At 36.6% G+C, this 23,012-nt stretch overlaps 1 pseudogene; it reads left to right on the top strand.

Moving 5' to 3' along the window:
• The first annotated feature begins 7,513 nt into the window (after window positions 1-7,513).
• LOC130464596 (uncharacterized) lies at window positions 7,514-7,607 on the top strand (annotated as a pseudogene).
• The last annotated feature ends 15,405 nt before the right edge of the window (window positions 7,608-23,012 follow it).

Consider the following 23,012-nt stretch of genomic DNA (forward strand, 5'->3'; position numbering starts at 1 on the left):
TTCTGTTTCAGGGAACTGTTGCAAATAAAAAGAAACGGATAAATTTTTACTTTATTCATTTTTGTAAATAATATTTGAAATTCTTATATTATACTACATCCCTACCATAATGATGTTTCAATTTTTGGTTTTCATGTTTTCCAATGCACATTTTGTATCATTTATATTTATAAATATATTAGCAAAAAAAGATAAATTTTACTGCGCACTGTATATACCCCGTAGTATGCATGCATACCCATTTGGAATAAACATACACTCTAATATATTTATTTTTATCATAACTTTATGTTAAGAAAAATTAAGAATTAAAATTTTGAGTAATCAAATAAACATACATTCTATTATAGAGCATATGTATTTCATAAATTAATTTAGTCATAAGTTTTTGTTAAATATTTTTTTAGTTTCCGTATAAAAGATGTCAAATTAGTATATTATTCCGGTATTGTACACATATCATGTCAAAAATATTTTCCATAATATCTTTGTGATAACAATAGAAGTCAATAGTATATTTAAAATAAATAGTTTCTTTAATTTAGTAAATAGAGATTATGGTATACCATATATTCAATATTATAGATTGTGTATATTTAGAAAGTAATACGAATGCTATACATTTAGACATTAAAAATAAAGAGTAAAAAAAATTCCACGTGTTAGCACCACATTGAGGTACCCTCTCTTTTAATATAATATACTAGTCTTATATGCACGCGATGCTTGCGAATATAAAAGCAAATTTGATCTCGTTAAGCAAACATACTGTAAAATCAAGATCAAATCATCAATTTTATCAAAAAACACAAAAAATTCATAATTCTTTTGTTTTATCTTAAAAGAATTTTAAAAGGGAAAAACACATAATCTCTATTAGGGAAAAATACATGATCTCCATTACATAAGTGAAGTTTGTAGCATTTGGGTTAAAAACACACGATCTTTTCACCATATATACAACTCCTTCAACTAGAATAAGTGTCATATCTTCTTGCATCCCAGTTAAATCGAGCTCATATTTAGGCATTCCATCAAACTCAAAGATCCCCCAATGCCTCTCAAAGTTCCCTTGTGTTATGCTCTTGGCATTCTCATCGATCAAGCTGAAAAGATACACATATATTGATGCTGATAAAACCATTAATGATATCTTCGAGTTATACAACTCAAAAATCAACACAAAATTTTCCGAGTCATTATAAGGAATATTACATAACTTAACATTACTACAAAATATAATAAGAAAATCCATTTAACTCGAATATATCATTGATGGTTTTATCAACATTGTCCTTTGAGTTCAAAGTGCAGCGAAATTTGAGTTCTCACTACATTTACAAAGCATATCCATGTAGAACTGGCACATGTTGATATCATTTACATTATTGTTCAAGCACTGCAAATTAGAAAAATTAGATGCAACCAGAGAAACAAAGATTTACTGATGGAAACAGAGCATATTATTTAACACCAGCCTTGGACGCGTTGAGTGTTTAATTTCTAAAGCACTATAGGCAACTATACAACAAAACTCCCCCCAAGCTAGAAATAGGCCATGTCCTCAAGGCCTAAAACTAAGCAAGGAGGGGCACAACTACCCATCCAACCAAATGCCCCATATGCAAGATCCCCGTCCCAAAGAATGCATGTGAGATAGAAGGATATTACCGAAAATGTCGTGGGAGCAAGTCCCGCAAAGAACCGGTAAAAACTGAACAAACTCACCAAAGAATCGACGAACAAGGCATATGTGGAAAGTGGAAACCCACATCAACGAAACCAATCCATAAAGAACACTAAAAAACAATCAAGAAAAATGTTAGTAGACAAGGCCAAATGGCCAAAAAAACACAAAATAAGCAAAACCCATCATCATATATACAACCACATGAAGTGGCAAGAAGATCACACCAACAAACATCAAACAATCCCCATAGCAAATCCCTACTCCGCACTTCTCCCCCAAGCTAATCACAAGCATACCATCACATCAAGATGGGGGAGAAATAGAGTGAACCCTAAGAAGAAGGGCCCGGGGCATGCCCCTTACCCTTTGCATCATAAATCCTCCAATGTTCATCTCGCTCAAGACGATAAGCACGAGCCGAGTCATCGGTGAACGGGGTGAAATTGAAGGTGGGGTCTACATCGAGACCCGAAGCGTCGGTATAGGGCGGCCAACCATATTTGGGCACAAGGGGGTAGTTGCCATGGGGTGGCTCTCCTCGGGGGCCATCCCAACCACCCATATATCCCCTAGGCCACCCGGTAAAATCCTCAGGCCACTCACTAGGTCGATCCACCGGTGGGGGAGTGGGGTACATAAGGTCACCACGGTAGTCACTACCGCCCATCATAGTATAGTCATAGGGCGGAAAGGAGGGGAGAGTGACACCGGGTTGGGATGGACCCGTCCAATACGGGTAGGTGGGTGTACGATCCTCATTCCAACTAGGGGATGGGCCCTAGTTGGGGAGGGTGGTAAGCGTAGTTGACATAGGGGGCAAAGTCCCCTTTGTCAACATGAAAGTCGTACACCCGCCTACCGTAGTAGGACGAGTCAAAATCAGGAAATCAATCCCCCGTGCGGCTCCCTTGATAAGCAAGAGAAGCCAAGACACGTGCTTGGTCCTCTGGCCCTTGCAAGAGAGTCGCAAGGGTGGATTGCAAACCCGTCATGTCAAAAGGAGATGAGAGAGGTATGTTACCCATATTCGGAGGAGGAGGACTAGGAGACCGTGAGGGAGCTTGAGTGGGCTCGGCAGTGGTACCGGTAGGCTCGGAAGCGGCGGCGGCGGCCTTGAGAAACTTTTGATGCCGCGAAGCAAGTAGCGGACATTAGGGGACCATGAAGTGCTAGGCGGGTGCGGAAGAAAGCACCAATCGTTCTTCCGCACAAGCCAAATCCATTGCGTCTCATTGGTGGTGTAGTGGAGCCAAGTAGCATTGAACATCTCCCGGATGTTTAAGAACTCACAACCGGCCACGGGAGGTAAAGCCGCCATCTCCTTGGCATGAGGGTTGTTCGGTGGAAGCCGAACAAGAAGAGTAAGCATGCCGCCAAGGAGGATGTCGGATTTATTCAAGTGGCTATCCCTAACCTCGATGATCCGGGAAATAAGCAATTGCCCGAAATCAAGTACCCCTTGCTCCTCTTGTGTGGCCAACCATAAGCCACCAAGTTCCGTGCCCGACAAGGCACCGGTAGAACCCTTAGAGAAAAGGGCATAGATGAGGAGCCGGCTCATGATGCGGATGGCCGGATGATGAAATGCGGAAGACTTGGCCGAGGCGGAGAAGAAATCCCCGTCGTCTCCGGTGAGCTCTCTCCACCAACGATTTTCATCATAGGTGTTAGCACATTCGGCCCGTGGGTTTGTGATGAAACCATGGTCCGAGTCGATGGAGAAGAGGGAATTGATTTGATTGTGGTTCAACTTGTATTGGCGACCGAAGACTTGGAAGCTCAATTCGACCACACTATCACCATCCTCGTCTTCTACAAGGTTCTTCCGAGCCGAGGAGAGGAACTCCAATGTCAACCTTTTATAGGTTGGGGCACTCATCTTTGCGAACTCTTCCCACCCTAGGCCCTTGATCATCTTGTCAACCTCGGCCTCAACCCCCAACTTACGAACACTATCCCGATGGAAGAACTTAGTGGGCTTAATTGTCCTCTTGGAAAGGAGCTCGAAGAAGTCCCAAGACCTTTGCTCGGCGAACTAAATTCCGAAAGTTTCCATGTTCGGCGGGGTTGGTGCCGTAGTTGCCTTCCTCATTGATGAAGAGGTGGTCGCGGTTGCGGTGGGGTTCTTCTTGGAGCGTTTTGGTGCCATTGAGATGAGTGGATGCTAAGCAAAAATCTACAAAACAAAAAGAAACAAACCAAGACACACAAAGAAGGATAAACTAAGTTAGTTCACAGTCTAGGACAAACGAACTACTACAAGAGCTACGGTTAAACTATCTTCCTCAATTCATCATCAAGCTCTAAACATTACACCAACTCCTCAGCAAGCTTCAACTAACCACATTACTCCACAACAATAACCACAATCAATCAAACAACACTTCCACAAACATGTATAGTCAAAGGAGCTCAAAATCTCACAAAATCATCTCAAAATGTCTAGAGCTTAAATGGAACAAGGAATTAAACATGCATAGCTCATCTAGACAATTAGAGATTAACCACAATACAAACATGCATCAACAAACACCCAAGAATCAATTATTTTAGAAAAATCAAAAACAATATCAACATGGTGAAAATGGAACGAAATACAAGAATTAAGGGAAAGAAATCATCACCACAAGCAAAGGAAGTAGTGTAGGATCGATCCTAAGTATCCTCAAGAGCTCCAATTCACCACACACACAATTATGAACAATTTCACAAAAACCCTAGAAATTGGGGATTTTGCAAAAATCTGAAAATTTGGGGATTTTGGGGGTTGGGATGAGTGAGATTGAGTGTATTTGATGAATGGGAAGTGAAATTTGTGAAGGGAAGGGAATGAATTTGATGAGGAGTATTGGTAGCAAGTGAGAGAAGAGAGAGCAATGGAGAGGAGAGTATGAGGAAGTCGAAGAAATGAAGAAAGAAAAAGGGGGATGCTCGCGATTTTTGAAATTAAAGACTTCAGAAACAGCTCCGCCAGGCTGTGCGATCGAACAGATTAAGTCGTTCGATCGCACAGACCTGTGCGATCGAACAGAAAGAGACGTTCGGTCGCACAGACCTTGTGCGATCGAATATCTGAAACTGTGCGATCGCATACCAAAACTGGCCATTCTGTCTCAAAAACCTGGTTTGTGCGATCGAACGACAGAGCATGTTCGGTCGCACAAAACAAGATTTTGCAAATGTTTTACAAGCTTCCCCTTTAAATCGAAAAGTAAACTAATTAATGGAAATTAATGCACAAAATCTAACAAAAACTGAAACTAGGAGTTAGACAACCGGGTTGCCTCCCGGGTAGCGCTCGTTTAACGTCATTAGCTTGACGAATCCCCCCAAAGCTCATGGGGGGACAAGAGAGGAAAAGAATACACGGGTTGCCTCCCGGTAGCACTCGTTTAACGTCATTAGCTTGATGGATCCCCCCAAAAGTCAAGGGGGGTCAAACACAATAAACCTCTGGTCAACACTAGTCAACAAACCTTTCTTGGCCTCCTTGGGCACAAACCACTTACCCAAACCACCACTTAATGAGTGGGGACCAAACCAAGTCCTTTGAGGCATAGGATAGCCTTGCTTGGACTTCTTGATAATACACTTCTTACCATTAGATGCCGGAGTGAGTGACTTTTCATCATCAAGATCCATCCCGAATGTGTCGGGAATGGTAATGACGTCATCATAGGGATCTCCTTGCACAAAGGAACTCTCGTGCACATCCTTCTTCACCTTCCTATCAATCTCAAAATCACACTCAAGAACACAAGGATTGTTAGAAGCAATGGCACAAGAATGATTGTGCTCAACACAAGCAAGAGTGTCAACTTTCATGCAACTTTTCATTTTAGAGCAACAATGTTCATCAATTGCAATCTTGAAACTAGCCTTGGCATCTCCCGCTTTCAAAGTGATTAGTCCTTCTTGCACATCGATAAGAGCACCCGCGGTGGCCAAAAATGGCCTCCCCAAGATAATGGGTGTATGGGCATCCTCATCAATGTCCAAGACGACGAAATCCACAAGGAAAGTAAGCTCGCCAACTAGTAGGGGAACATCCTCAACCTTTCCAATAGGATACTTGACCGAACGGTCGGCAAGTTGCAAGGTGATGTTGGTTGGGACAAGATCTCCAACGTCAAGCTTGGCAAACACCGAATAAGGTAGTATACTAACGCTAGCACCCAAATCACACAAGGCATTGCTTATTTCAAGCTCCTTAATAGCACAAGGGATAGAAAAACTTCCCGGGTCTTTGAGTTTGGGTGGCATTTTGTTAAGGATGATAGCACTACAATTTTCGGTGAGGTTCACCGTCTCCTTTATGTCGCAATTCCGCTTCCCATTCAAGATTTCCTTAACAAATCTTGAGTAGGTAGGCATTTGTTTCAACACATCCATAAAGGGGAGGGTGATATGCAATTTTCGAAGAACCTCAAGACATTTTGAGAATTGTACATCTAACTTGTGCCTTTTACCTCTTTGGGGATAGGGGGGAGGAGGAGTTGGGAGAGGAGGAAGAGGAGTCTCCTTCGACTTATCATCATCACTCATGTCGTCGACATGAGACTTCTCTTCCGCATCATCACGGTTCGAGGACTCATTTCCCATAGAACTCTCACCCCTAGAGCTAGGAGCTTCAACATGCGTAGCACTATCATCTAAGGTCTTCCCACTCCTTGTCACAATGGCATACAATTGTTTAGGAGGTTGACCTTGGGGTGGGAGACTTGTATGCACTTGTTGCTCTTTGATAGTGCTAGCTAGTTGAGCAAGTTAGGTCTCAATCATCTTCAAGTGAGTGTTGGATTGTTTGTATCCATCCTCAAACTCGACATTCTTCTTGGCTTGCGCCCCCACAAACGACTCCATGAGAGCCTCAAGATTAGACTTGAGAGGCGGGAGTGGTGGAGGTGCAATGCCATAACCACTAAGGTTTTCTTGATATTGGTTGCCAAAGGCCCTCGGTCCATTGAATCCGGGAGTTGGCAATTAAGATGCACCATAAGGACCTCCCGAGTTCAAAGGATAACCCCCACTTGAGGCACCCCTAAATTGCCCATAAGAGTAGTTATAACCCCCTCCACCTTGATGGTTGGGATTATAACTCCCTCGGTTGTATTGGCCTTGATTGCCAAAACCTCGAGATTGACCATAGGGCGCTTGGCTTTGATAGCCTTGTGCTCTATAGCCACCTCGTTTTGGCTATCATACCCACTTCCTTGGCCATAGCCTTGGTGGGGACCATACATGGAGGGCCCTCTAGGTTGCCTAGCAAAATTAGGATTGTTAGGGTTATCATTCCTAGACCTCTCATTTATGGCATTAGCATACTCTACATCAAACTTGCCTTCATACGAAGGGCCATAATCCACAAATGACAAGTTATGAACCAAGGGGCATGCATCGGGGGAATGAGTATAGTCTTGGCAATTTTCGCAAAAGAAGGTTCCCGGAGGCATTGAGCCATAAGAACTAACCTTTCCCTTCCCTTTAGAGAGAAGAGTGGCCGAGGGAGGAGGGGTTGTAGACGGTGATGGCGATTGGCTTGGTGTGTTTTCGAGCTTCTCCAAGCGTGAGGTAAGCTTCTCTATCATCCGTGCTTGCTCTATGGCGTACACCGAACCCTTACCATCTTCACTCCTACCTTTCCCATCATAATTCCTTGTGCCTACATGTCAACATTGGTAGTTTTGAACTACATCCTCAATGATTTCCTCTATTTGATCCTCAGTTTTATTCATAATGGGGCCTCCCGCGCCCGCAACAAGACTTGTCTTCGAACTTGGACTCAACCCCAAGTAAAATGTTTGGAGCAACAACCATTTAGGAATCTCATGGTGAGGGCATTCCCTTTGGTACTCCTTAAAACGATCCCAAGCTTCGAAGAGTGACTCATCTCGCTTTTGCTCAAAGGATTGAATCTTGTGGCGACACTCCGCCGTCTTCCCATGCGAATAGAACTTGTTTAAGAATGCACTTGTCACTTCGGTCCAAGTGCGAAGTGAGTTGGGCTTGACCTCCTTGTCAAGCCAATCACTTGCTCGCCCAAGTAGAGAGAACCGAAACAATGTCAACCTCACATAATCCGATGTGACACCATTGTGCTTGATTGTGTCACAATAGTGCTCGAATTGTTTGAGATGTTCGTGAGGTGATTCATTACTCTTCCCACAAAAGGGGTGGCTTTGCACCAAATTGATCAAGGCGGGCTTGATCTCAAAGTTGTTGGCACCCGTTGTTGGGGCTTGAATACCACATGTAGCTTCGAATGCCCCCGGTATTCCCAAGTTCTTAACCGGGAGCGCCATGTTCTCAAAAACTTGCTCACTCTCTTGTTGTTCCTCACCAACACTCAACGATGCGAATCTGTTATTGCTTGATGAGCTAGACCGTACACGCCTTTGTCTCCTAAGTGTCCTCTCCAATTCAAGGTCAAGAGGATGGAGGGTCCTTTGACGAGCACGCCCCCTAACAAGCATACAAACTCAAGAAAAACCGTGAGCAATGCCAAGGAAAAAGAAAGCTAAGCGAAATTGCAATGTTTTTGTATTTTCTAATGATGAACTAGTCTCAACTTAAACTAAAAAACAACAACCGTTCCCCGGCAACGGCGCCATTTTGATAAGGCGTTTTTCCGTCGTTGAAAGATCAACGCCATAATCAAACAAAATTTATAAACCACTAGACTAACCAACTATATCAACTATAGTGGCAAGTAAAGGGATCGTCCCAAAGAAACGATGGTTCTTGAGTTTAAATGTCAAGCTAATTCGAACAAGAGGTTTGATTTGAATTATCACTAAGATGCTAAACTAAACAATTAAACAAGATTGAATCAAGAAAGCTAAACGTTAGGGAGTTGGGGATAGTCTAGGGAAATTGGGGGAAATGAACTACCATATAGTAATCATGAATGATGCAAAGAAATAGCACTTAGGGGAATGAAAACTAATGACATACTCGCCACCTCTCGGATAGAGCACGCGAAGCAACCTAGCCTATGGAAAGCTTTCGCATAGTCCTAAGCTAGATTAGCAAGCATATAATAGGTGCTATCATTGACTTGCATGAACTAGGTTCACAATGTCTTGCCAAAACTAAATCATACATTCCAATCTAACTCAACCAACTAGCATTTGCAACTACTAATCAATTGATCATGGAAAATCCTACCACTAAATCAATTTAATCACATCAATCATTAATCAATTAAATCATCAAATTCCCCTAATTAGGCCCCTAGATTCTCCCCTTTCCCTAACCTAAATCTACTCACTAGCCATTCTAGGAATCAAGAAATCCATTAATTCTACACTAGCAAGCATGAAATTGAAGGATTAAGAAGAGAGAATCAAAGACTAGAACAATCAATTGAACAATCAACAAGAGAATTAAGAATCAAAGTAACTAAGTAAAATCAAGAAGAATTCAAGAATTGAAGGAATTATAGAACAATCAACAATCAAAACAAAAGCAAGAATTAAGAAATTGAATTGAATTGCACAAAATTAGAAGAAGAGTTTAGAGAATTACAAATTGATGCTTCAATGGAGGAGAGTTTCTCTCTCTAGAAATGCTGAAAAACTAACTTTTAGAATCTAAAATTATCAACTAAAATTCTACTCTTAACAAAAAAATCGAAAAATCTATTTATATGTTTCCCCAAATAGAAGCCAAAATTCGAATAAGAGCAGCCCGCGCAACCATTCAGTCACACAGACCTCTTGTGCGACCGAACATAAAAGAATCATTCGAGCACATACTGGGTCTTGTGCGAGCGAAGGCAGCGAAGAACATTTCCTTCGTCATGTGCGACCGAACGAAGAACCCTGTTCGGTCGAATGGGGTTTCTTTGGCTCATAATTCCTCTGCAGCACGATTCTCTCGAACGAAATGTCTTGTGTGGGCGCACAACTCCTGTGCGGTCGAGTAGAGAGTCTTGTGCGGTCGCATCCCAAATTAGGGACATTCTGCCTCCAAAAACCAAACCTGTGCGACCGAAGAACAGAGCACGTTCTGTCGCACAAAACCTGTGCTGTCGAATTGAAGGCTCTGAGATCGCATCCCAAATTAGAGACCTTATGACTCCAAAAATCAATCCTGTGCGACCGAACAACAGAGCACGTTCGATCGCACAGAACTGGATATTCCTTATACTCATTTGCACTCCTCTGCTCGGGCGCACAAAACACCACTCGATCGCACAAGCCCTGTTTTGGCTTGATTCTACTTGTTTTCCATCACTTTTCATCATAATCGCCTATAAAGCACAAGATGGAACGAAACTTATAAAAATCACACAAAAAGCTATTAAAAACTATAAAAAAGTAAAAAAAACTAACATAAAATCCTAAGCTAAGAGCGACATAAATGTCGCTCATCAATGAACCATTTTCCTAACATATGTTCCTAATCTCGGGGGGGAAATATTCAGTAGTTCAAAAGACTTTGAAACAGATAAAGGCTCAAAAGGAGAGAAACACAATTGCTAAAAATGTTGAACAACAATTCAAGGGAAAAGAAAACTGGGGTAAGAAAGTAAACAAAACAAAGTATAACCTCGATCTCTAGAATTCGCTGAAATTCTATTGTAGTTCCTTCAGGTTATAGAGCACGATACGTATCTTCTACGAAATCTAAAGGAGACATTATAACTTGTCCAATAAAATAACGGTTAGCCAATATTGCAGAATGCCAGAACTAAAATATAAATCACCATTATATAATTAACTAACCTTCAAAAGTGCCTCAGCTTTGCTCATCTCACGGCTAACATATTTTGAGTAATTAGCAGCACCAGATGTCTACACACAAGCAGAACATAACTCAAATGATGCACTTATAATATCAACTTGGTAAATACATTCATACCTTGCCTATAAGAATTTCTACAGGCAAGCAAAAGAGATTGGAAGACTGATATTTACAATGTGGGTTAACTCTTGACCGAAAAACAACAATCACAAACCAATAGATGGATGAAAGATACAATATACAGGGATCATCAACAAAGCACCAAGTCTATTAATAATATCAAGTAACTACCATAATTATATACTGTGCAACTAATACAGGAGAAACAGCAAAAGTCCAGGACCTTGATTATCTGCCGAACCCCAAATTTATTTTGACATGTACGAAATAGAATTGAATTTACCTTCCACAACAGTCGCACCAGCAGACACCATTTGCCAAGTTAACTGGAAGTAATGACTCTTCTACACACCTTTCGAGCTATAGATTCAATCATCGGTGCATGTTCTCAAATTGTAGATTGGTGTACAACTTGTACCAAAAATCCCATCTAAAGTACCTGCAAATGAAGGTCTTTTAGAGACATTTTGTTTCTTGTTTCTATCTGCATTAACATTGATTTCCAAATTCAAGCCATTTCAGGCAAGTGAGTTATTGACAGAACCCCAAAATAGATAATTTGGATGTTTTCCCATACCGAAGTGTGTAGTATTGTAGTAGTATACAAACAAATATGATCAATTGAACAAAAAAAATTACACAAACACACTCTTCATTCCCTTAATTCATGAAATGTAAATCACCAAGGAGGCAATGGAGTATGATGCTTTAACTACAAAATTTTACGTTTGATTTATTTTATTTGTACAAAAAAATAATTGAATCCTAAACTTCTATATTAATTTTGAAACCTCTAAACTTGAACAGTTCTACCAGAATTGGTTACACCTATTTTCTTTTAATATTATATGGACCTTTTTACAATAATTTTCCATTAAACTTATTGTATTACGGAAACATTTAATTAATCAAATTGAGTAACAAAAAAATATAAGGAAGAAATATATTACCATGGAAGTATTGAGGGCATTTAGAGATTGAGGACGATGAAGAACAACAGTAACCCTATGCAAATTTCCTTCCACCAAAACCTGCGAAGATAATCGAATAACAAGAAAAACAAACATCAAATGTAATTAATTGATGAACAAATCCATAATTAAGTAGAAAATAAAGAAAGGGAGACCTCGTTGTTGAGATTAGTAAAAAGATTTCTTCGCAATTAACATTGAATTGTTGTTCTTCATCAACTTTTTTGTCTATAATAATTGCAGCAACTTCCTCAATGCCATTACAGGTTTCAAAATCCTATAGAAAGACGAAATATTACACAAAAATCTAATAAGATCTAAATAGTGGATGCTAGATTTTAAAGTGAAATTAGGAAAGATGTCTTACCATTTGATTATTGAAGAGCCTGTTAAGAAATTCAAACAAAAATCGGAAAAAACACATCAAATCAACAAAATTTCTAGAATCAATTCGAAAAAAGTGAAAATTTAATCAAAATTGTTGTAATCTCCCGAGAATTCAATAACGCATTATCAAATTCAATAGATCTGCGCGCAATTCGAATAGGAAGCTCTTTATGAAGAAAATGAGCAGAAATCAACAAATTACGATCAATTTTAACCTGCAACAAAAAACTAAAATAAAAAAACTAAAATTGGAATTGGAATTAAAACCCTAAAACTGAAATAAAACCTAGAAAATTAAAAGTAAGAGATAATTACTTTGAATTTTGTGGACACTGGATTGAATTGCAGGATCCTAATGTGGAGGTCATATTTTCAATGAACCCTAACAATGGCGGGAACTAATCGGTAGTCGCCAGTTTTTACCTCCTCCGTCGCGGTTTCCGATGTTTCCAACGTTTTCAACTGCTTCGGCGGACAAACATAGAGAAGATCAGACAGTGATGGTGATGGCGACGGCGAGAGGCGGAGGAGGGAATGAAGCGAGGAACAGTTTTGGGGGAGTAGAAGAAATCGGAATAATAGAGATAGGTCGATGAAGTTAAGAGAGAGAGAGAGATTGTGCGGTGAAAGAGACACGAAATATTTAGGGTTTGGAATGGAGGCTGGGGGTTTAAATTAGGGGTGGGGTAATATATTCTTTTACATGGGGGACACCAAAAGTGGGATTACCGAAATATCCCTCCCCTCTTCCCTTATGTAATAGAGATGATATATGCCATTGATAAAATTGTCAACTGTTATGTTAATTAAAGCAGAATAGTGGATAAACACATAGCATCTCGTGCATGTCGACTCCAACTATTAGAATTCACATAGCATCTCGTGCCTGTCATGTTCCACAATCTTAATAATCTCAATGCATTTCTTGTAAATTTCACCAGCATCAGATAATCCAGTTAAGAATACTGTCACATAAATCTATCCTTAATTTTAACAAAACGCTGAGCATTGTTTGGAAAATGTTTGCTTAATATTCACTTCGTACCTTTGATGCATGAACCATTTTCCTAACATATGTTCCTAAACTCTGGGGGCGAATATTCAGTAGTTCAAAATACTTTGAAACAGATAAATGCGCAAAAAGAGAGTAACACAATTGCTAAAAATGTTGAACAACAATTCAAGGGATAAGAGAACCGGGGTAAGAAAAGAAACAAAACAAAGTATAACCTTGAGCTCCAGAGTTTGCTGAAATTTTGATGTAGTTCTTTTAGGTTATAGAGCATGATACATGTCTGCTACGGAATCTAAAGGAAACAATATAGCTTGTCCAATAAAATAACAGTTAGCCAATATTTCAGAATGCCAGAATTAAAATATAAATCACCATTATATAATTAACTAACCTTCAAAAGTGCCTCAGCTTTTCTCATCTCACGACTAACGTATTTTGAGTAATTAGCAGCACCAAATGTCTACAAACATGTCGAATATAACTCAAATGATGCACTTGTAATATGAACTTGGTAAATACATTCATACCTTGCCTGTAACAATTTCTACAGGCAAGCAAAAGAGATTGGAAGACTTATATTTACAATGTGGGTTAATTCTTGATCGAAAAACAACAATCACTGAACAATAGATGGATGCAAAATACAATATACAAGGATCATCCACAGAGCACCGAGTCTATTAATAATATCAAGTAACTATCATAATTGTATATTGTGCAAGTTATACAGGACAAACAGCAAAAGTCCAGGACCTAGATTACCTACCGAACCCCAAATTTATTTTGACATGTACGAAATAAAATTGAATTTACCTTCCACAACAGATGCACCAACACACACTATTTGCCAAGTTAACTGAAAGTAATGACTCTTCTACACGCCTTTCGAGCCATAGCTTCAATCATCGGTGCATGTTCTCAAATTGTAGATTGGTGTACAACTTGTACCGAAAAGCCCATCTAAAGTACCTGCAACTGAAGGTCTTTTAGAGACATTTTTTTTGCTTGTTTTTATTTGCATTAACATTGATTTCCAAATTCAAGCAATTTTAGGCAAGTGTGTTATTGAAGAAACCCAGAATCGATAATTTGGATGATTTCCCATACCGAAGTGTGTAGTATTGTAGTAGTATACAAACAAATATGATAAATTGAACAAAAAAAAATTACAAAAACACACTCTTCATTCCCTTAATTCATGAAATGTAAATCACCAAGGAGGCAATATGATGCTTTACCTACAAAATTTTACCTTTGATTTCTTTTATTTGTACCAAAAATTAATTGAATCGTAAAATTCTATATTTAAATTTGAAACCTCTAAACTTCAACAGTTCTACGAGAATTGGTTACACCTGATTTTCTTTTTAGTCTTATATGAACCTTTTTACAATAATTTTCCATTAAACTTATAGTATTACGGATACAAATAATTAATCAAAATGAGTAACCAAAAAATATAATAAAGAAATAAATTACTATGGAAGTATTGAGGGAAGTATTGAGGGAATTCAGAGATGGAGGACGATGAAGAACAACAGTACGACTATGCGAATTTCCTTCAACCAACACCTGCGAAGATAATCGAATAACAAGAAAAACAAATATCAAATGTAATTAATTGATGAACAATTCCATAATTAAGCAGAAAATAAAGAAAAGGAGACCTCATCGTTGAGATCAGAAGAAAGAGTTCTTAGACATTGACATTGAATTGTTGTTCTTCATCAACTTGTTTGTCTCTAATAATTGCAGCAACTTTCTCAATGCCATTACAGGTTTCAAAATCCTATCGAAAGACGAAATATTGCACGAAAATCTAATAAGATCTAAACAGTCAATTTCAACTGTTAGAATTCACATAGAATCTCGTGCCTGTCATGTTCCACAATCTTAATAATCTCAATGCATTTGTTGTAAATTTCACCAATCAATAGCTAATCCAGTTAAGAATACTGTCTCATAAATCTACCCCCAATTTTAACAAAATGCTGAGAATTATTTTGGAAAATGGTTGCTCAATATTCACTTCGTACCTTTGATGCATGAACCATTTTCCTAACATATGTTCCTAAACTCTGCGGGCAAATATTCAGGAATTCCAAACACTTTGAAACAGATAAAGGCGCAAAAAGAGAGTAATGCAATTGCTAAAAATATTGAACAACAAATTCAAGGGAAAAGAGAATCGAGGTAAGAAAAGAAACAAAACAAAGTATAACCTTGCGATCCAGAATTCACTGAAATTCTGATGTAGTTCCTTTAGGTTATAGAGCACGATACGTATCTCCTACGGAATCTAAAGGAGACAATATAACTTATCAAATAAAAGAACGGTTAACCAATATTGCAGAATGCTAGAATTAAAATATAAATCACCATTATATAATTACCTAACCTTCAAAAGTGCCTCATCTTTGCTCATCTCACGGCTAACATATTTGGAGTAATTAGCAGCACCAAATGTATACAAACATGTCGAACATAACTCAAATGATGCACTTATAATATCAACTTGGTAAATACATTCATACCTTTCCTGTAAGAATTTCTACAGGCAAGTAAAAGAGATTGGAAAACTGATATTTACAATGTGGGTTAATTCTTGATCAAAAAACAACAATCACAGAACAATAGATGGATGCAAGATATAATATACAGGGATTATCCACAAAGCACCAAGTCTATTAATAATATCAAGTAAGTACCATAATTATATTATGCAAGTAATACACGAGAAACAACAAAAGTCCAGGGCCTTGATTACCTGCTCAACCTCAAATATATTTTGACATGTACGAAATAAAATTGAATTTACCTTCCACAACATATGCACTAGCAGACACCATTTGCCAAGTTAACTGAAAATAATGAATCTTCTACACGCCTTTCGAGCCATGGATTCAATCATTGGTGCAGGCTATCAAATTTTAGATTGGTGTACAACTTGTACCGAAAATCCCATCTCAAGTACCTGCAAATGAAGGTCTTTTAGAGACAACTTTTTTTGCACTTTTCCATCTGCATTAACATTGATTCCCTAATTCAAGCAACTTCAGGCAGGTGAGTTATTGACATAACCCATAAACAGATAATTGGGATGCTTTCCCATACACACTCTTCATTCCCTTAATTCATGAAATGGAAATCACCAAGGAAGCAATGTAGTATGATGCTTTAACTACAAAATTTTACCTTTGATTTCTTTTATTTGTACCAAAAAATAATGGAATCCTAAACTTCCATAATTAAATTTGAAACCTCTAAACTTGAACAGTTCTACCAGAATTGGTTACACCGTTTATCTAATCTTATATGGTCCTTTTTACAATATTTTTCCATTAAACTTATAGTATTACATAAACAATTAATTAATCAAAATGAGTAACAAAAAATATAAGGAAGAAATAAATTACCATGGAAGTATTGAGGGCATTAACAGATGGAGGACGATGAAGAACAACAGTACGACTATGCGAATTTCCTTCAACCAACACTTGCCAAGATAATCGAATAACAAAAAAAAACAATTATGAAACGTAACTAATTGATGAACTAATCCATAATTTAGCAGAAAATAAAGAAAAGGAGACCTCGTCGTTGAGATCAGAAGAAAGAGATCTTCGACATTGACATTGAATTGTTGTTCTTCATCAACTTGTTTGTCTCTAATCATTGCAGCAACTTCCTCAATGCTATTACAGGTTTCAAAATCCTATCGAAAGACGAAATATTGCACGAAAACTAATAAGATCTAAATAGTGGGTGCTAGATTTTAAACTAAAAATTAGGTAAGATGTCATCCCATTTGATTATTGGAGGGCCTGTTAAGAAATTAAAACAAAAATCGGAAAAAACACATCAAATCAACAAAATCATCATAACCAATTCGAAAAAAATGAAAAGTTAATCAAAATTGTTGAAATCTCACCCGAAATTCAATAACGCATTATCAAGTTCAATAGCTCTGCACAAAATTCGAATACGAAGCTCTTTATGAAGAAACTTAGAAGAGTTCAACAAATTACGTTCAATTTTAACCTGCAACAAAAACTGAAATAAAAAATTAAATTTGGGATTGGAATTAAAACCCTAAAACTGAAATATAAAACCAAGAAATTTAAAAATAAGAGATAATTACTTTGATTTCGAGGAGGGTGAATTTAATTGCAGGATCCTAATGTGGAGGTTGTCTTTTCAACGAACCTTAACAATGGCAGTGACTCATCATAGGCGCCACTTTTTACCTCCTCCGTCGCGGTTTCCTCTGTTTTCGACGTTTTCAACGGCTTCGGCGGACAAATATAGAGAAGATCATACGGTAATGGTGATGGCAACGGCGAGAGGCGGAGGAGAGAATGAAGCGGGGAGAAGGTTTTGGGGGAGTAGAAGAAATCGGAAGAAAAGAGATAGGGCGATGGAGCTGAGAGAGGGAGAGACTGCGCGGTGAAAGATACAAGAAATATTTAGGGTTTGGAATGGAGGCTTGGGGTTTAAATTAGGGGTGGGGTAATTTAGTTGTTTACATTGGGGACACCAAAAGTGGGATTACCGAAATGTCCCTCCTCTCTTCCCTTATGTAATAGAGATAGATAGAAAATTAGATAGATAGACTATAGATAAAAGGTAAAAAGTTACTACCACGGGCGGTGGTAATTATCGCATTTAGTTGCTAAATATACTACGTATAAAATATAACAATCAATGGCGGTTATTATTACCGAATTTTGTTGTTACAATAGTATAGAGTTATTGTAAAAAAAAATTATACACTATCATACTTGATTGATTTGCTAAATTATTTGTATTTTAATTATGCAAGTACAAATTATTAGACTACATGCACTTAAATTTTTTTAATGGATTAATTTTTTATAAAAAAAATCTTATATTGGTTAGATTTGTTACCAAACTATAGAAAAGATAATTTACAAAATATTCTCTATGTATAGAATGAAATATATTTCATATTTTTTGAGGAAAATAAAATCAAATATTTTGAGTTAAGAGTTAACAAAAATATAGAAAAGATAATTTACAAAATATTCTCCAGGTATAGAATGAAATCTTTTTCTTACGTTTGAGGAAAATAAAATCAAACATTTTGAGGTAAAAGTTAACAAAATAATTATACATTAAAAAAATATTAAATTTTTTTTATATCTATAAGAGAGGAAAATCAGAGAACGACATTTGTCAGCTCCACCTTGATTTCCTCTCTTTTAGTATAATATATAGATGCACGGGTATTAATATTTTTTTAGTATAATATTAATACATGTGCATCTCTATTAACATATGAGTATTAGTTAATCTATCTACTACACATTTTATTTACCTAATTTTCATATTTATTTTAACAACATGATTTTCATTATCAATGATTTTTATTCATAAAGTATAAATTTTTATTACATTTTTCCTAATTTGTGTTATTTCTTTCTTTTGTTGCTCTCAAGACCCTTTTTATAAAAAAAAATAATAATAAAAAAAACCCTCATTGTGGCACAACAGGCACCAATATCCAATACCACTATAAATATGAAGAATTTCAATTACATCATCATGGTTTCTTCGTAGAAAGGGGTGTAATCTACTAATACTTTAAGAATCACAATTGAAGTGTAAAAAATTAGGTGTAATCTAATTAATTACTTAATTAATTCCATAAATTTATGCAACTTATAACCAACAATACAAGAAACTAACTTAATGGTCGATTCAACTAATTTTGAAATGACTATTGTAATTATGGTGAAGCTAATTAAGGTAATAATTGATGTATAAATTTTCATTCAATAAAATAATTGACATTTTCAATGAAATCATATCAGTATGTAAGTAATTTTTAATTTAAGGAATTGACTTAAATTAAGAAAAATCTTAGTTTAAAATTTAGAAGAAGAAAAAAACTTAAGGAATAATTAATAAAACAACTTACATCAATTATTACTTCGAGGAGAGCTTAGGTGCCTCGAGGAGAGCTTTAGTTGCGTGGGACTATCTTTGTTTGCCCAAGACTGCAGGTGGTTGGAATATTACTTGCTTGAAGAATTGGAATAAAGCTGCTATTTGTAAACTCTTGTGGAACTTGACTTAGAAAAAAGATAAGGTTTGGGTGCGATGGGTCCATGCATTCTATATAAAAACCAGAGACATTACAACCATGGAAGCTCCTCCTCAAGCTTCATGGGTTGTCAGGAAGGTTTTTAGTGCTATGAAGACTTTCCTTAATCTGCCTAATGGTTTATGTTTACTTCAGAGTTCTACTTTCGCAATTCGGAAAATTTATTGTGCTTTGAGAGGGGATGCAATGAAGGTTTGTTGGAAGAAGATGATTTGTAACAACTCTGCGCCCCCTAAGTGTATTTTTATCACACAGCTGGCTATTTTGTCTCGATTAGCTACATGTGATCAATTACTGGAGGTTGGTGTTGTTTGCGACCAACAATGCATTTTGTGCAAAAGACATGATGAAACCTTGTCTCATCTCTTATTTGAATGTTACTTCTCTGCTGCTGTTTGGACCTACGTTCTGAACTGGATTGGCATAACTAGAGCCCCAACAAGCTGGTGGTTAGAGATTCAGATTGTCCAGACTGGGTATAACTCTAATGCTAGTTATCACCAACTCTACAGGATGGCTCTTAGCATTACTGTATATAACATTTGGAAAGAAAGGAACTTTTGAAAATTTCAGAAGATTGAACAACCTATTCAGAGATTATGTGATGATATTAAGCTGCTGATTTGTATTAGAATGTATGGGAAGAAGAATCTGCAGAAGTACACAACTGGTTCTATAGGTTGTGTGTGATTTGCTGATGTTTGTTGTTGCTACAGTCTGTTTTTATACTGGTATCTTGTGTTTTTTTTTTTTTGTGTTTTCCTTCAGCTTCTGGTGTTTGGGCTGTTGGTGGGCGTGTGTTGCGTGCTCCAGGTCTGCTGTGTGCAGGTGGACATCTGGCTGCAGTGTTGTTGCCACTGTCTGCAGGTGTGTTAGTGGATGTTTGTTGCCTCTGCGCCTGTGCTGCTACTGCAGGTGTTATGTCCTGCTGTGCAGGTTTGGCTGGGGAATTTGCCTGGTACAGGTTGCTGGCCTTTGTTGTTGCTGTTGCGTACAGTTGGCTCTGTTGTAAGTTGTGCTTTGTTTCTGTTTCTTTTGTAGTTGTTCTTTTGTTTTGTTTCCAGGGTTGCGGGTTGTGCACCCTTAGTTGTGGTTTGTTTTGTTTCATTCTGGATTATTATTGTTTACATCCTTTTGGTAATAAAATTTCTATTTTACCAAAAAAAAAAAAAAAAAAGCAACTTACATAAAGTTTCCTAAAGAGATAGATTAAAATTAATGTTGAAGTTAATAATTTTGTTATTTGGTTTACCTAAAATTTGAATCAAAGTAGTGAATATTAAAATGCCAACTCAAACAACGATGCAGAATCGAAATCAACACAAATTCATGAAAATGTTTAAGGGTTTAAAACAATTTCATATTTTTTTTGGTTTCTTTCAAATTCTCTTTTTTTTTTTCTAATGTATGTATTTTACTTTGAGCTTCTTTTTCTTTTATCTCAATATGCACTTATCAATTTGTTGACACAAGTTGACAAAATAAATACTTTGAAAGTCACAATTAGGGTTATCAATGAACCATGCAAAGTCATATTATTTATGCACGCGATAAACAATTTTATAAAATGTTATAATTATAATAAAATCATATGGTCTTATAGCTTAACGCACGCATAACGTGCATATAAGACTAGAAAACTCATGATATGGGTACACTGAAAATATGTAATTTTTATTGAGATCTAACGCAAAAACAAAACAGAAATGAAGAGAAAGGGGGCGGAGAGAGAGAGAGAGAGAGAGAGAGAGAGAGGAAGCGGCTAGGTTTTACTTTATAAATAAATACCCCACTTAAAATTCTCTTTCTATCACTATTTATTAATTTAATAAACTAATACATTTGAAACAAAAATATGTAATTAATTAAAAAATATCATGTATAATAATAAGAATGCCTTTTTTCATGAGAGGCTTCCAAAATCTCAATGGACCATTTATATGCACTTCTTCCAAAAACCCATTTACACCTCTACATTTCAAATTTTAAACACTCCAAAATCAGTTTTAATTATAATCTTTAAACTACTCCACATATATACGTAGTAACACAATCAATATCCACATTATAAAGAAAAGAAAAACCGACTTCTCTTGGCTCTTAGTCTCTTACTCTCTCAACAAAAAAAAATACTTCTCTGTCATGCCCAGAAATTGTGAATACCACGAGCCCATGAAACTCATTTACAACCACCACCTTCATCACCTTAATCTTCTCACTTGAAGTAGCTAAGTATTATTCTCAACGCCACAACACTGCCTCTTTGGATCACCATCAACGTAACAACGATGAGACACCTTCCTTAATGTCTATTGATTCACCTTTGTCTAATTCGGTTAAACTTTGATGTTCATCGAAATTATTTGATTAATAAGTTATGTGTTAATTTTGTTTCAGGGTTAAATTGTATTTAGTTTATGGTTACCTTCTATCTTCCATAAAAGCAAGTGGTTCTACTCTTCTCTCGCGTCCTTCCTTTAAATCTGATTTGAGTATCATTTTCTTACTCATTGATATTTTTTATAAACATTTTATTAAAAATATCTCTAATGAAGTAGGGTGGAACGTCTGAGTTATTATGACCGACGCCCACCTATTTCTTCAATGTTAATTAATTTTTGTTGTTGTTATACTCACTGCTTGTTCTTTTTATTCGAATTTGAGTCTTGCATAAGGGAGCGCTTCAAAGAGAAAACAACAAAAATATCATGTAAGGAGGATTTTAATATTTATTTTGTATATGGGTAGTTAAATTTTCAAGGGCGTGAAGATTTGACCTTTGGTACTATGTTTATTGATTCCACTAGATAGTTTATACCCCTATAGAGTTTACTTTGACACATTTTGGTGGCATTTTGTTTGAGCTTATATTCAGTGTTTTGTTTAATGTTAATATATCTACCATTTTCTTCAAATGATAAGACGAGGTTCTCATCTATATCCATCTTTTCAACCTTTTCTCACTTTTAAGAAATTATAAACACCATTCTTCAATCAAAACAATATTATGAGTTAAAGGGGTAAAAGAAGGCACATTACAAAATAATTGATTTGACATTAACATAATTACCTATAAACTTAAATAGATTGGAAGTTGAATTCACGAGTTCAATTGTGGTTGCATTTTGGGGTTTGACTTTCCAAAAAATAACCAATCAAAAAGATAATATGGTTCTCTCAATTCACGAAACTCATAAAATCTCAAGCAACCAGAAACTATTGAAAAGTAAAACGGTTGCACTAAGAGTATCAAGCAATTAATATTAGGGTTAACAGAATATATATTACTTATAATAAGAGTCCTACTAAATTTAAAATAGCATTTTCAAACTTTCCGAAAATAATAAAAGAGACTAACTTAAAGCAGAAAATCATTTAATAATACTTATAATTTTATATTCGCTATTAAAAATATTTTACGAAATCATAAAATATTGGGGTATTACAATCTATCCCACTTAAAAGAAGTTTCGTCCCGAAACTAAAAGTAAAAAAATATAGGGTATTACAATCTACCCTCCTTAAAAGAAGTTTCGTCCCGAAACTTAATTTAGAAAAACTTTGTTACTTTAGTTTCAAATTCTAAAGAATTTTTTTTTTAAAACAAAGAACAAAAATAAAAAAAAATACCAAACTTAAACTTTGCGACATAAAATATTAGGGACATTACATACTATCCCCCTTTAAAAAAAAGGAGTTCGTCCTCAAACTCAAAATTAGTCATATAGACTCATTACAAGAATCACATAGCGAACACGTAGAAAGAGATAGTCTCTTCAATTAAGCGGCTTGTCCTATAACTTTTTAACTTAATTCTTAATAAGTCATTTTAATCATAGACAACTCAACCGCTGAGATATGAAGATCTCTGCGCCAATCCTAAAGAGCGATTAGGCTCTTGATACCATTTTGTAACACCCCCGATTTACTAACTAGAAATAAATAAGAATATAA

This window comes from Spinacia oleracea, chromosome 6 (assembly GCF_020520425.1).
Source record: "Spinacia oleracea cultivar Varoflay chromosome 6, BTI_SOV_V1, whole genome shotgun sequence".
Classification (NCBI taxonomy): domain Eukaryota; kingdom Viridiplantae; phylum Streptophyta; class Magnoliopsida; order Caryophyllales; family Amaranthaceae; genus Spinacia; species Spinacia oleracea.